Raw genomic sequence first — 13473 nt, forward strand, 5'->3', positions numbered from 1 at the left:
ATAGAAAAGATTTTCAGCAATGGAATTTCGTATTTTCGATTTTGCAGTCAAACTACATGCCGCCGGTGAAGAAATTTTTGTTTACCAATCACCTCATAAAAATTTGAGAACTATAGGAAAACAAAAGAACAGAATCCAAATCTCCGTATTACGAACATCCATATAGATTGACTTTCGCTTATATTTGAGAGAGAGAGAAGAGATGAATTTTTATTACTTTAATCACGATGTTGTCTTATTTTAATTTATTTTCTTCAATAACAAAAGTATACTTTGTCTAATATTCAGCGGAAAACTAAACATGAGTTTTGTTTTCAATTCTAGAAACACTAGATGTTATAGTCTTAAATTCCGTTTACTACCATGACAAGGAAAACCACATTTAATTAAATGAGTTTACGAAATCGCACTTAAGTACACCTAAGAAATTAAACTACAAGAGAATTAATTACATTCTGGGGAAGATTCCAATTAAATTGCAAATAGTTACTAATGTAGGAAGGATTTTCATTTGCGTATTTAAATATATTTAAACACACTATAAAACATCAAGCTATTTAAATATTATTGATTATTTAAAATAATTGCTATCTTTTTTTCCTCCCAAAAAATGTTTATTTAGAGTTATGAATGTTATGCAAATGTTACTGCTATATTTTGAAGACATCGGATTTTATAATTCTTTTTAATGCATATTTTAATTGTATGTTGTCCTGAGTTTAAACTAGCCGCTTTTTTTCACCCTTTGTATTTTAATATTAACAGGCTTACCAACTATTACGCTTTTTGCAAAATATTTTATACAGTGGTAGACATTTAAATATCAAAGCTTTAAGAGTTTTTGGTAATTTTCCAACATTTTATAAGTTTTACCACGAAAGAGCTCGTATAAAGTGGCGTTGCAAATGAACTAGTAAATCATTTGTGTGTAGTGGTGTATAAATTAAGTTCAAATGAATGAAAAATAATATATTAAATCAGAAACATAGCCACCACTAGAATAAATTTTAACAAAGAGCACAGAAAGTTAGTTCAGCGACCAAATTTTAACATACTTACATTGACTTTCATCTAGTTTTTGACTTAAATTTAATTTTATGCCCAGTATAGCCAAATCACGGCTTTTGTGCCAGAAATTGACATCACTTGCACACTGTATCACACTTTCTGTTTTCTTGTAATTTGCAATCACTCACTAAACTTCAAGATATAATTTTTCGAGATATAATTTTTTTTTTAAATTTTTTTGTTTCATTTTCAAATATCTAAATATAAAAATCTAATTATTGATGGTAAAACACGAAATCAAATGCTAAAATAGTGGCACAACTCAAAAAACATGCGTTTTGGACTAAGAACATGTGTAAATATGAAACTACACATTCTTCCAGCAGCAATACTACCAAAACTTATAATTCAACTCGAAGGTAGTCAGTCTACTTTTAAGCAAACTAAAGCATTTTGTGCATTATCCTTAGCAATAAAAACTTCAAACCCACTTATCTCAAAACATGATTTTTTGAGTTGTGCCGCTATTGCAACCCATGAGCGATATCTTTAGAAGTCTTAAAAGATTCTAAAAATACTACGAAGAATCTTTTGATCTCGATTGTTTAAGGGGACACTTCACGATGAAAAACCCAAAAATCGACCAAATTATACTTTTTTCAATTTTTGTTTCAAAAAATAATAGTTATATCTAGCTACAATTTAAAAGAAAATTTTTTCAATTTCAGTCATTTTTTGCAAAGTTATAAGCATTTCAAGATTTGTAAACAAGGTTATGTAAACTGTTTGTTTTTATAGTTAAACTGTTTTTTCTCAATGTTGTTTTTTACGATAATATTCAAACTTCGAAAAGTTCCTTGCGCATGAGTTTTGAATAAATCTTTATTTTTTTCTCATATATATGATTGGTCTAATGTTCCGTAACCAATGTGATATAAATAAAAGCTGAATACTCACTGAATATTTTTTAAATTACTTTAAATTGTTATTTAAATTTCAATTTTTAAAAATTATATAAAGACTATGATATTTTGATTTTTTATTTGTTTAAAATTAAGTGCTAAGTTGTTCAAACATATCCAATTTTATTTATACTTATTCAAACTGTAATATAAATGAGTTTCATACAGCTACGATAAAAACTCATGCGCAGGAAACATTTTGAAATATTGGAACATTTAGTAATTTTACTTGCGGATAAATTATTAAAAAAATTATAACTTTTCAACAAATTAATATTTTTGCTTCAAATTTTGGGAATATCTTTCTAAATGCTTTATTCACAATCTATGAAATTTTCATTAAAATTGGTTGATATTTAAAAAAAATCATTTTGAACCTGAAGTGTCCCCTTAAAAAATGTGAATTCATTTGATTCAAATAATAATTGTTTCCCGGGTAATTTATAAATAACATTCAAAAAAATATTTTGAAAATTTAAGATGAATAAAACGGTTTTTCTGATAAATAAATCGTAGTGTATAACACACATCACAATCGCTGAAGAACAGTAATAAATCAGGTATTTGATGAGGCCGCTTTAAGAAAAGAAGTAGGTTGGAAAAGTACGTGCTCTTTTGCACTAGACAGAAAAGAGAAATATAGTTAAGGTAGAAAAATGAGGCATATAACGATTTATAATAGAAAATTGTTTTTATTGAGGCGCCATGCTTCTAAAGTTTGGCATTGAATAGTTAAGGAAAGAAAAAAAAAACTATTCGAATGATGTTTGAAACATGCAATTACTGTATCAAAAATTATTTTTAGAAAGCTTTCCATTTCTGAGGAAATTACATATTTCAACGGAAAAGTTCAAAGCCTTTATATGAAAATGAAAACCTTTTTATTTTTAACTAGCTAAATTCCCGTTCGTAAGTGGTGAAAAAAAAGTAAATAATCAATATTAAATAACACTTAAATCGCTTACAAAACTAAAAGGCATATATAGTTCATCCACCAGGAGTTGGCACTTGGCTCCGCCTTTATCACGTGGTATCCCACTATACTATTTCGCTATTTTTGGAAGAATGATGTGGACAATCCTGAACAAGGTTGCTATTTGGCGATTGTATGTCAAAAATATTTATTTCGCGATCTTTATGTGCATTTTTTTAACAATAAATATATCATAAATTTGTTGATATTTTTCTCTTTTGAGTGAATAGTTTGTCCTTTTTGAGACATTTTGCTGCAATATATTTAATTATCTAGAGTAACGAAAGGTATAACTGCAGATGATAAAGTGAAGTACGTGACTGAAAAATAATTCGCTTGCGTTTGGCGTGCATTAAGGGTCGTTTCAATTTCAAGCGCGGAGACGTTTCTCCTTTTACTCCTCTGAAATGAACTCTTCCTCCAAAGAGGTGGAGGCGAGTGCCAACTCCCGATGAACGAACTATACCAACTCAACAAATTAAGCTCAAATAATCCCTTCTTCGTGGCTTAACACTATTCGATTGAGCAAAACACATTCATAGTAATTCATCCTATCAAAATAAGGATTAACTATATCCTGTATCATTTGGCAGGATGCTGCTGCTCGTGGCCATCATGATAGGCAATATTTACAGCAATCAAACAATTTTCTACAATAGTTATCTCTTTCGGGGGTCCCTAAAAAAATCTCTTTCCACAGTATTTATTATAAAGCTGCACAGTAATAATGCAATTTTAATAGGTAGCAAAGAAACTAATATAATACATAGTACCTATTTAAAAATACATCAAGGTAGTACCTATTATCAAATTTAATCAAACATCATTGACGAATGGCGATTTCAGTTTTATGGAAACACATTTTAAAAGCATAATTATAAACACGTGATTTCAGATAACTAATTTAGTGAAGAGGTTCCACGCATGCAACCAAGTTCAAATTAACCATTAGTTTACCTGCTTTAATAAATAATAAATAAGTAATTATTTAAGAAGGTGCAAAAAACTCCTTTTTGTATTATGAGAGATATAAGCTAGCTAATATCAATGATGTTACCTTTAAAATAAGTGAAAAAAAAAGAACCGTCTTTAGTTAAACCAATGAGAAAATTCAAATATTATCAAATCACATAATAATATTAAACCAATCAGAAAATCTCCATTTTTCACATATCTCTATCGAATGACCTACTTTGAAATTTCGAACGAATTTTAAGATCAAAGACTAAAATGGGCCCTTGCAGCCGTTGTCCGAATTTCAAGACGATAGAACGAACGGTCATGGAGTTATAATACTAACACACGCACACTCTCTTGTTTTTATTATTATAGATAATAATTTATATTCTAAAATAGTTATTAACATTTCATTTTTACTAATTTCATAACACATTTATCTTAAATGTGGAGGTAGGAAAATTTTTTAAAAAATTAGTTTATTCAATAAAATTTTTAGAGATATCCTTTTGTGAAAAAATTAAATTTCATCAAAAGCAACTTTTATTAAGAATCACAAATAGTAAAATTTTTTATTGGAACCTGTTTCTGTGCAATATTGGTACACTTTCACCTGTTCGAATAAATTTCAGGGATGGTGAAAACAACAGATAATGTAATTCGACAGAGGTTACATCATTTTATGGAGATAAATATGCAGTTAAAAGAGTTCCCGTTTATTTCAGCGACAATCATCAACACCACTTCGTCGACACCAATCGAATTCATTACTTCATTAACTTTCGTTTCGTCGACTGGTCCATTTGAAACTGTTTTTAGTGTTCGTTAGAAATTACGTCTCACGTGGTTACGCCACATACACTTTTTTGTAATTTAGTGATTTTGTGTTGGAATTTTTTGAAATTATAGAGCCTAAACCCTAAATTTTTATACAATGTTATAAGTGCTAATTTTTGCGGATAATAATAGTGTGGGTTGAAAACGAGATATCTTTTACTTGTTAATTTGCCATTTTTTAATTTATATATTCTTTAGTAATTGTTTATTCTCGTTCTGTTTCTGTTTTCTCTCCCCAGCACCCACGCACTCACATACACATAAATATATATATACTAGTGGGCTCCACCCCCTGCTCACTACCGCTCGCCAACCCCCGATAATTGCTACGCAATTACATTTTCTTTCGCTTCGCGAACAAACTTAGTCGTTTTCCTGGAGATTAGCTGGCAATTTTTCTGCGCCAACATCACATAGAGAGAATATGATAGGATTGTAAAATGTCAGAGGAACTTATTATCAACATTATAAACTTATATAAAGCAATTTCAATGCAGACAATATTATAAACTTAAATAAAGCGAGGAAGCAATATTATTTAACACATTACTACAGGGCATTAGCCGGAGATTAATCTCCGTATCCGAAGCACGCGTGATATAGCCTAACTCAAATCATTGTTGATCTTATAGGATGCCGGACGCTCCCTATATGGTGCTTTATCTCTCTCCCCCTCCCAGTAATTTAAATTTTAAACTAAAAACAATTAAAACCTGATGAAAAAAAACTTTACAAAAATTACAAACAAATTAAAACATATAATATTAATAAGTTGATTCTAAGTAATATTTCAAATATTACTTAGAATCAAATATTACCTAGAATACCATTGCAAGTAATTGCTCAATTAACTTCAATACTGTCAACTGACAAAATATTTTAGTTTCATTCAGAAGTATTCGTAACTACATCAAGGTATTCGTTTTCATTTAAACGTCTTGACTTTTTAACGTTTCTTCGCCGCGCATTCCTCCGTCGCGTATTGATAGCACTACGATTATTTTCCAGTTAATTTTGTGTAGCTAAATCATGTTCAGCTCAATGCCGCTGTTGATATCGCCTAAGATATTCACGGCAATCCATTGTTTATGAAAGATATAAGTATTTTTAAGTAAACTCTGTTCAATATATTTTGATAATTTGGAATGTAAATATTGATGTAGATGTGTTAATAAGAAAGAAAAAACATTGGTATTTACATATTTAGAAAATCTGGGAGCACATCAGCACTACTAATTTAACTTTCACCTATGAAGCCCGTGCTCTTTATTATTTTTATATATATTACGATCGTCGTTCCATTTTGTTTTCTTTTTGTAGTATACTGAATAAATAGTTAGTTTAACTTAAAGATGTCATGTTCAGTCAATACTAGCATAACTCAATAATTTCTACAGGTTATGGGCCCAGCACGCTATTTACGCGAAGTTAAAATAATGAAATAATTGAGTTTGGCGATAGTTAAGCGGAAGTGCTGGTGCTAAAGTTAATTCATATTCCGAAAGTCAGCAATTGCAGTTAGTTTAAGTAATGGATCAAGGAAAAATCCAAGTGAAACCATTGAGTGGTAAAAGTGATTGGGCAATTTGGAAATACAGAATTAAGTTTGTTTTGAATTATCACGCAGATGCTCTGGAAGTTGTTGAAGGAAAGATGTACAAGCCAGAACTGCCTGAGCCAACAGCTTCTGAAACTATCAAAAAGAAATATAAGGATGATCTCAGAGATTTTAATAAGGCAAATAACTGTGCGATGATGGTGTTAACCAACTCCATGACAGAAGACACATTACAAAAGGTAATGAGATTTAATAGCGCAAGAGATGTTTGGCTGGAACTTCAGAAAATTTTTGAAGATTCTTCTGACAACCAGCTCTATAACATTTGTCTTCAATTCTTTAAATTTAGTTGGTCGGATGATGATATGTCAGCTCATTTATCAAAGCTCAAAAATTTATGGAATGATTTAAATAGTGGTCTTGAGAGTAAAAGTGAAAACCGGCTACCAGAAATGTTGTTAATTTGCAAAATTTTGGACACTCTTCCTCTCAATTATCGTACCTTTAAATCAAGTTGGCTACTTTTGAATGATGAAAAAAGAACTCTAGATGAACTAACAACACAGTTGTGTACTCATGAAAGAGAGATAAAGAAAGATTCAAGTTTTAGTGAATCATTAAATCAAGAAGCATTAGAAGCAAAAGTAACTAGAGCCAAGCCGATTTTTAAAAGTAGAAGACAAATTGGAAAGTGCAACTACTGTCATCAAAATGGTCACTGGGTGAAAAATTGTCGAAAGTGGATTGCCGATGGTAGGCCAGCTAAGCCAAAGTAAAATGAAAATCTTCAAGATAGAGATAATGTTATTGCAAATAATTCATTATTAGCTCTTCACGAAGAAGTTTTTTCATTTGAAGAAAGCAGCTACGATTGGTTTATAGATAATGGTGCTTCAAAACATGTCACCAATAATAGTAAATTCTTTGCCGATTTTGAAGTTTTTGAATCCCCGCATGGGATTACTGCTGCAAGTGGTAAGGTACTACCAGCTATAGGCAGAGGCACTTTAAAGATTATGACAAAAGTTAATGGTGAGAGACAATTTAAAGAACTTAAAGAAGTTTGGTTAGTTCCAGATATTAAGAAAAATTTATTTTCAGTACTAGCAGCACAGGATAGAAACGAAAACAGTAAATTCGTATCAACAACGGAAGAATGTTGGTTAAAAATTGGTAACAAAACTGTACTCTATGGTACAAGAAATGTAAGAGGTGGTTTATATAAAGCACACATGCAAGTTCTTATTCCAAACAATCCAGTGGAAGTGAACTTAGTTACCACAAGTGATTCTATTCTGCAATTATATCATGAGCGCTGGGGACACCAAGACAAACGCCATGTAAAGAATGTTCTTGAAAAGCAAATGGAACTTAAAGTTGAATTCAACAATCAACTCTGTGAAGTATGCATCTACGGTAAAGCTCATCGATTAAAATTTGGTAATAGACAGAAGAACAAGAGCCCAGGAGAGCTTATCTCAACAGATGTCTGTGGACCTTTTGATCAATCATTTAAAAAGTATCGTTATTTTGTAGTTTTTAAAGATCATTTTACTAAATTTCGCTATGTATTTCATCTTCATAAGAAATCAGAAGTTACCCAAGCTCTTGAAAATATGTTAGCACATGCCAAAAATCTAGGGCACAATATCAAGGAGATCTTGAGTGATCATGGGGGAGAATTCGATAATGAAAATGTGAGAAGAATCTTGCATAAAGGTGGAATTATTCAAAGACTAACAGCTCCTTATACGCCTCAGCAGAATGGCGGCAGTGAGCGAGAGAATAGGACTTTAGTAGAAATGGCAAGAGCTTTGAGGAATTCCAATTCAGAAATAAATTTTCCTTCATCATTATGGGCAGAACTGATAAATACGTCTGTGTACATATTAAACAGAACAGGAAAAAGTTCATTACCAAACATAAGTCCTTATGAACTATGGATGGGGCAAAGACCCAGAATAAAACATATGCGAATAGTAGGATCATCATGCTATGTCCATATACCAAGACAGAAGCGTAGAAAAATGGATAAGAAAGCTATAAAAGGTTATCTATTGGGATATGATGGTGATGAAAGATATCGTATCTGGATAAAGGAAAACAATAATGTTATCTGTTCTCGAGATGTATTATTTGATGAGAAACCTCTAACTAATTGTGAAGATTCTGCAGTAATACCTTTGATTGATACAATGAGTAAGTTACCTACAGAAGCTGAAAATGAGGGAAAGCTTGATCAAAATTACTTAAAAGAGAAAATGAGTTCAGAAAATGAAAGTGAAGATAGAGAAAATTTATTTACCATGAAACTGAGAAATCGCAGTGAACTAAAACAGCCAAAAAGTTTTGAAGATTATGTGATGGCAGCTGAAAGCTTCATATCAGATTCAAATGAGCCAGAGTCATACGAAGAAGCTATCAATTGCAAAGAACACAATTGTTGGATAAAAGCAATGGATGCGGAAATCAAATCACTAAAAGAAAACCAAACATGGATATTAACACCTTTACCAGAGAAAGCTAAGGCTTTGCCTTGTAAGTGGGTGTTTCGTATCAAGAAAAATCCTGACGGTACTATAGATAAGTATAAAGCAAGACTTGTGATTAAAGGCTTTAATCAAAGAAAGGGTATTGATTACAATCAAACTTTTAGTCCAGTTACTAAGTTAGGAACTGTACGTTCAATAATAAGTATTGCAGCTTGTGAGAATATGCACCTTACGCAATTTGATGTATCAACTGCCTTTTTATATGGTGATTTAGAGGAAACCATTTACATGTATCAACCTGAAGGTTACACTAATGGCACCAACGATGTATGCAAACTCAAGAAAAGTTTGTATGGCCTTAAACAAGCTCCTCGTTGTTGGCATAAATGTTTTGGTAGATTCCTGTTAAACCTTGGCTTTAAAGTTAATGAAGCGGATCAGTGTTTGTTCATTCGGGAGAAAGAAGATAAAAAGCTACTCGTAGCTCTCTATGTAGATGATGGACTAGTTGCTGCTACTCACGAAGAAGAGTCAAGAGACTTCATAAATCAGTTGAAAGCTCAGTTCAAAATTACAAGCAAGCCAGCATCATATTTTTTAGGAGTAGAAATTTATAGACTTGATGATGGAAGCATTAAAATTGGACAAGAAACTTACGCCACAAAGATACTACAGCGGTTTGGTATGAGTAATTGTAGGCCAGTTCATACACCTATTTTAAAAGAGGAAGAATCATGCACTAGTGAAGAAGAGAGGGAAACAGTATTTCCTTATCGTGAAGCTGTCGGTGCATTAATGTATCTTATGATGGGCACTAGACCTGACTTGGCATACGCTATAAGCGTTTTGTCACGTAAGTTAGAAAATCCTGCCAAAGAAGATTTTATCAAAGTAAAACGAGTATTTCGATACATCGCGAGTTCCAAGCAAAAATGTATTATCTATAAATCAGGCTATAAACCAGGAATTCTAGAATGTTTTAGTGATGCTGACTTTGGAGGCTGCATGAAGACAGGAAGATCGACGAGTGGAGTTTTAGTTTTGCATGCAGGTGGGGCTATATCTTGGCTAAGTCAGCGTCAAACTATGGTTGCAATATCAACCACAGAGGCTGAGATAGTTGCTGCAAATGAAGCCGCAAAAGAATTAATTTGGCTTAAAAGACTCTTCAATGGAATTTCCTCCTTGACAGAAGTGCCAACAATTTTTGTTGATAATAGTGCAGCTGTCAGATTGGCTCAAAATCCCGAGTTTCATCGTAGAACGAAGCACATCAGTATAAAACATTTCTTCATTCGCGAAAAGGTTTTAGAAGAAGAAATTAGTGTGCAGCAGATCTCAACGGAGGTGCAAACTGCAGATATATTGACGAAGCCCTTGCCTAAGCCAAGACTTTTAAAGCTATGTGAAAAGATGGGACTCTTATGAACTCTTAACATTTAAGTGTTACTTAGAAATTAGTAGTTTAGTTTTTTTTCTTTTTAACAAGGGAAAGTATTGATGTAGATGTGTTAATAAGAAAGAAAAAACATTGGTATTTACATATTTAGAAAATCTGGGAGCACATCAGCACTACTAATTTAACTTTCACCTATGAAGCCCGTGCTCTTTATTATTTTTATATATATTACGATCGTCGTTCCATTTTGTTTTCTTTTTGTAGTATACTGAATAAATAGTTAGTTTAACTTAAAGATGTCATGTTCAGTCAATACTAGCATAACTCAATAATTTCTACAGTAAATAGTTTTTTGTGAGAGTGTTGATTCGTGTTTCCAATAACTCTACCCGATTTATCAAAGCTATTAAAATATATTGGAATTCTAAAATAAATAACTGCGTTCTATCAAAGCAAACATTTTATTATAAAACTTTAGAACAACTATCTTTTTACATTGCCACTCAAAATTATTAATAAACACTGGATAATATTGCGTTAATGACACTTTTATCTAATGACGTCATAAACAATCGTTTGCATAAAGTTTAGTTCATGATAATCATATATAATCGTTTGCATAAATAATCGTTCGGTCTTTTCATAGCTTTACGTAACAAGTGTGAGAATTTTTTTTTTTTTTTTTTTGGAATGGCGATGTTATAATTTTGTTGTTGAGTTAATAAATCTTCCTTTTTATAAACGTAATAGTAGAGTTTTCTTAATTATTTAATTCGAAGTCCTCTGAGTTTCATTTGAGGTCAGTTTGTATTTTGTATTTTTTGACAGCATTATTAAAAATTATTACCTTTTTACATACATGCGTTCTCAATTTTGATTGGCTGTTTTGTGCGTTACTAAGCAGAAGTCTTTTGTGATTGGCTATGTGTTATCATTCCAAACTCTTCTTATATATAAAGATATGTAACGTCGTTGCCGAGTGGAAGGATTAAAACAGGTCTTTGGCAGGGAAAGAGGGTACAAAATTTATTTACTAATTATTAGACAGAAAACAGCTGAAAGAGTGGTCACGAAAAGTAGTGCTCCTCGTTGTTAGGGAAAAATCTTGCAAAGTAAATCCGTAACAGGCTTCGTTTTAGGGAATAAGGGAAATCTTAGTAATTGTAATTGGTTTATTAGATAGGTCGCGCGATCCCCCCCCCAAAAAAAGCAAAGGGGAAAAATATCTTGCTTTTAATTAATCCATGCTTGAGGCAAAGAAAGATTAAAGGACAGGATGTGAATTGAAAAGTGTGAGAAAGCAATTCGTTTTGAATAATAAAATAAGAAAAATATATTCAGAAAAGGAATAACATAAAAAGATTAATTGAATCTTTCTGTGTTATATATATATATATATATATATATATATATATATATATATATATATATATATATATATATATATATATATATATATATATATATATATATATATATATATATATATATATATATATTAGCGTTGATTGTGATTATTTTAGGTGCTTAATAATCAGTTCCTAATGTTAGCAGAATGCAATACACAAATATACATAACAATATAAAATTTTTTTATGATTCTTGATACAGTTAAAGTGCTTTTCACAGATCATATTTCATTGAATTTTATTTTTCAACTTAGAATGGGAGAAAGAAAAATTATTTTCTTATATTGGTTTTTGGTTTTATTGCGCTCTTTTCCCCGTATCTTCAGTGAACAGTTATTTGTGTAGGGTGATGATTTGTGACTTTGATAGATTCACGCCTTTCCGTGTACTGACAATAAAATATGTGTTCTCTTTTAGTGGTAAAAGCGCCAATGGGATGAAAAAATGTGAAATATTTGCTTATCTAAATCGGTGTGAAAAGTCAACCCATAAAAGAGTATGCTTTATCTAAGAAAAATATTCTTATTTTATCTCTACAAATACTTTAAAGCTTTTACCTAATGTTTGACGCAGCATGTCCTTTTTAAAACCTTGTGTCATTAAGTTCCATTAATACTTTATGCAGCTATACTAATAAATATATGCTTATACTAATAAAATAGATTATTATATACTTAATTTTAAATATTTTAGTTTTTTTTTAAACAATCAATTATCATTTTTGAAAGTGTTTGGCTAGTTAAAATTTATTGGTAGAAGAGCCAGAGAAGACTATACTGCGCCTGTCACTTTGTTTAAAGGTTTCTCAAATTATTTTTTTTAAGTGGAGAATATAATCATCATATCTATATCGTAGGTTGCGTTGTAATGCCTATTGGTCAACCAACAGTTAATACAAGATCGAATATTCTCAGCCGAAAAACAAAGTTAAATCTCTATAAGACACTCATGCACTAAATTATGGAAGTGCAACTTGGACTCTAAATTCAGATATGCAGCGGACACTAGACACCTTTGAAAGCAAGATCTTCAGAGCCATCTTTGGCGCAATTCAAGAAAAGGAATGCTGGCGAACTAGATATAACTTCGAGCTCTACAAGCAGCCCCAAATTTCCACAACAATTCGCAGTAATAGGCTGAGATGGCTGGGCCATCTATGGAGAAGCCCTGAAAATAGCGCCATGAGAATAGTCACCTTTAAAAACCCCGATGGATCACGTCCCAGAGGCAGACCCCCTACTAGATGGCTCAACGACATCGAAAATGATTTGAAAACCCTAAAGATTAGAAATTGGAAGGGAGTTGCCATGGATAGGAGGCTCTGGTGTTTGTCAGCTGTTGAGGCAGCCAAGGCCTGCAAGGGGCTGTTGCGCTTACAGAGAAGAAGAATCGGAAACGCAGTTGCTAATGGCATGGTATTCTTCGTCCGCATCATGCTACGGGGCAGTGGTCTTGATGGTGACTGAATTCTTGACAATTTCTACATCTGATAACAAAAATTCTTTTTTTTTTGAGTATGCATCTGCTTCGAACTATGAAAACGTATTTGATTTTTTGAAGAAGTAATGCTAAGTGGTAAAAAGCTCTGAAGATGATGTGCTATTGTTCTTTTTGTGTGGAATTAATTTAATGATGTCCGTATCTTCATTATATTCTCCATTCTGTTTTATGATGTCTAAGGTTTCTTCTATTGTGTAGTTGACTGGTGCACTTAGGAGAATTAAGGATGTTAATTTTCTTTATATTGAAGACCAGTGTCCATAAGGGTTTCTTTTAGTTTTTCTTTTTGAGATGAGCTGTAAAATTCGATCAACAGTGTAACCGATTGCGTCACCGGTGTTGCGATATAGAAGTTGAAATGAGACATTAATATTAGGA

This window comes from Parasteatoda tepidariorum, chromosome 10, assembly GCF_982258835.1.
Source record: "Parasteatoda tepidariorum strain Cologne lab strain chromosome 10, Ptep-v5.0, whole genome shotgun sequence".
Lineage (NCBI taxonomy): Eukaryota > Metazoa > Arthropoda > Arachnida > Araneae > Theridiidae > Parasteatoda > Parasteatoda tepidariorum.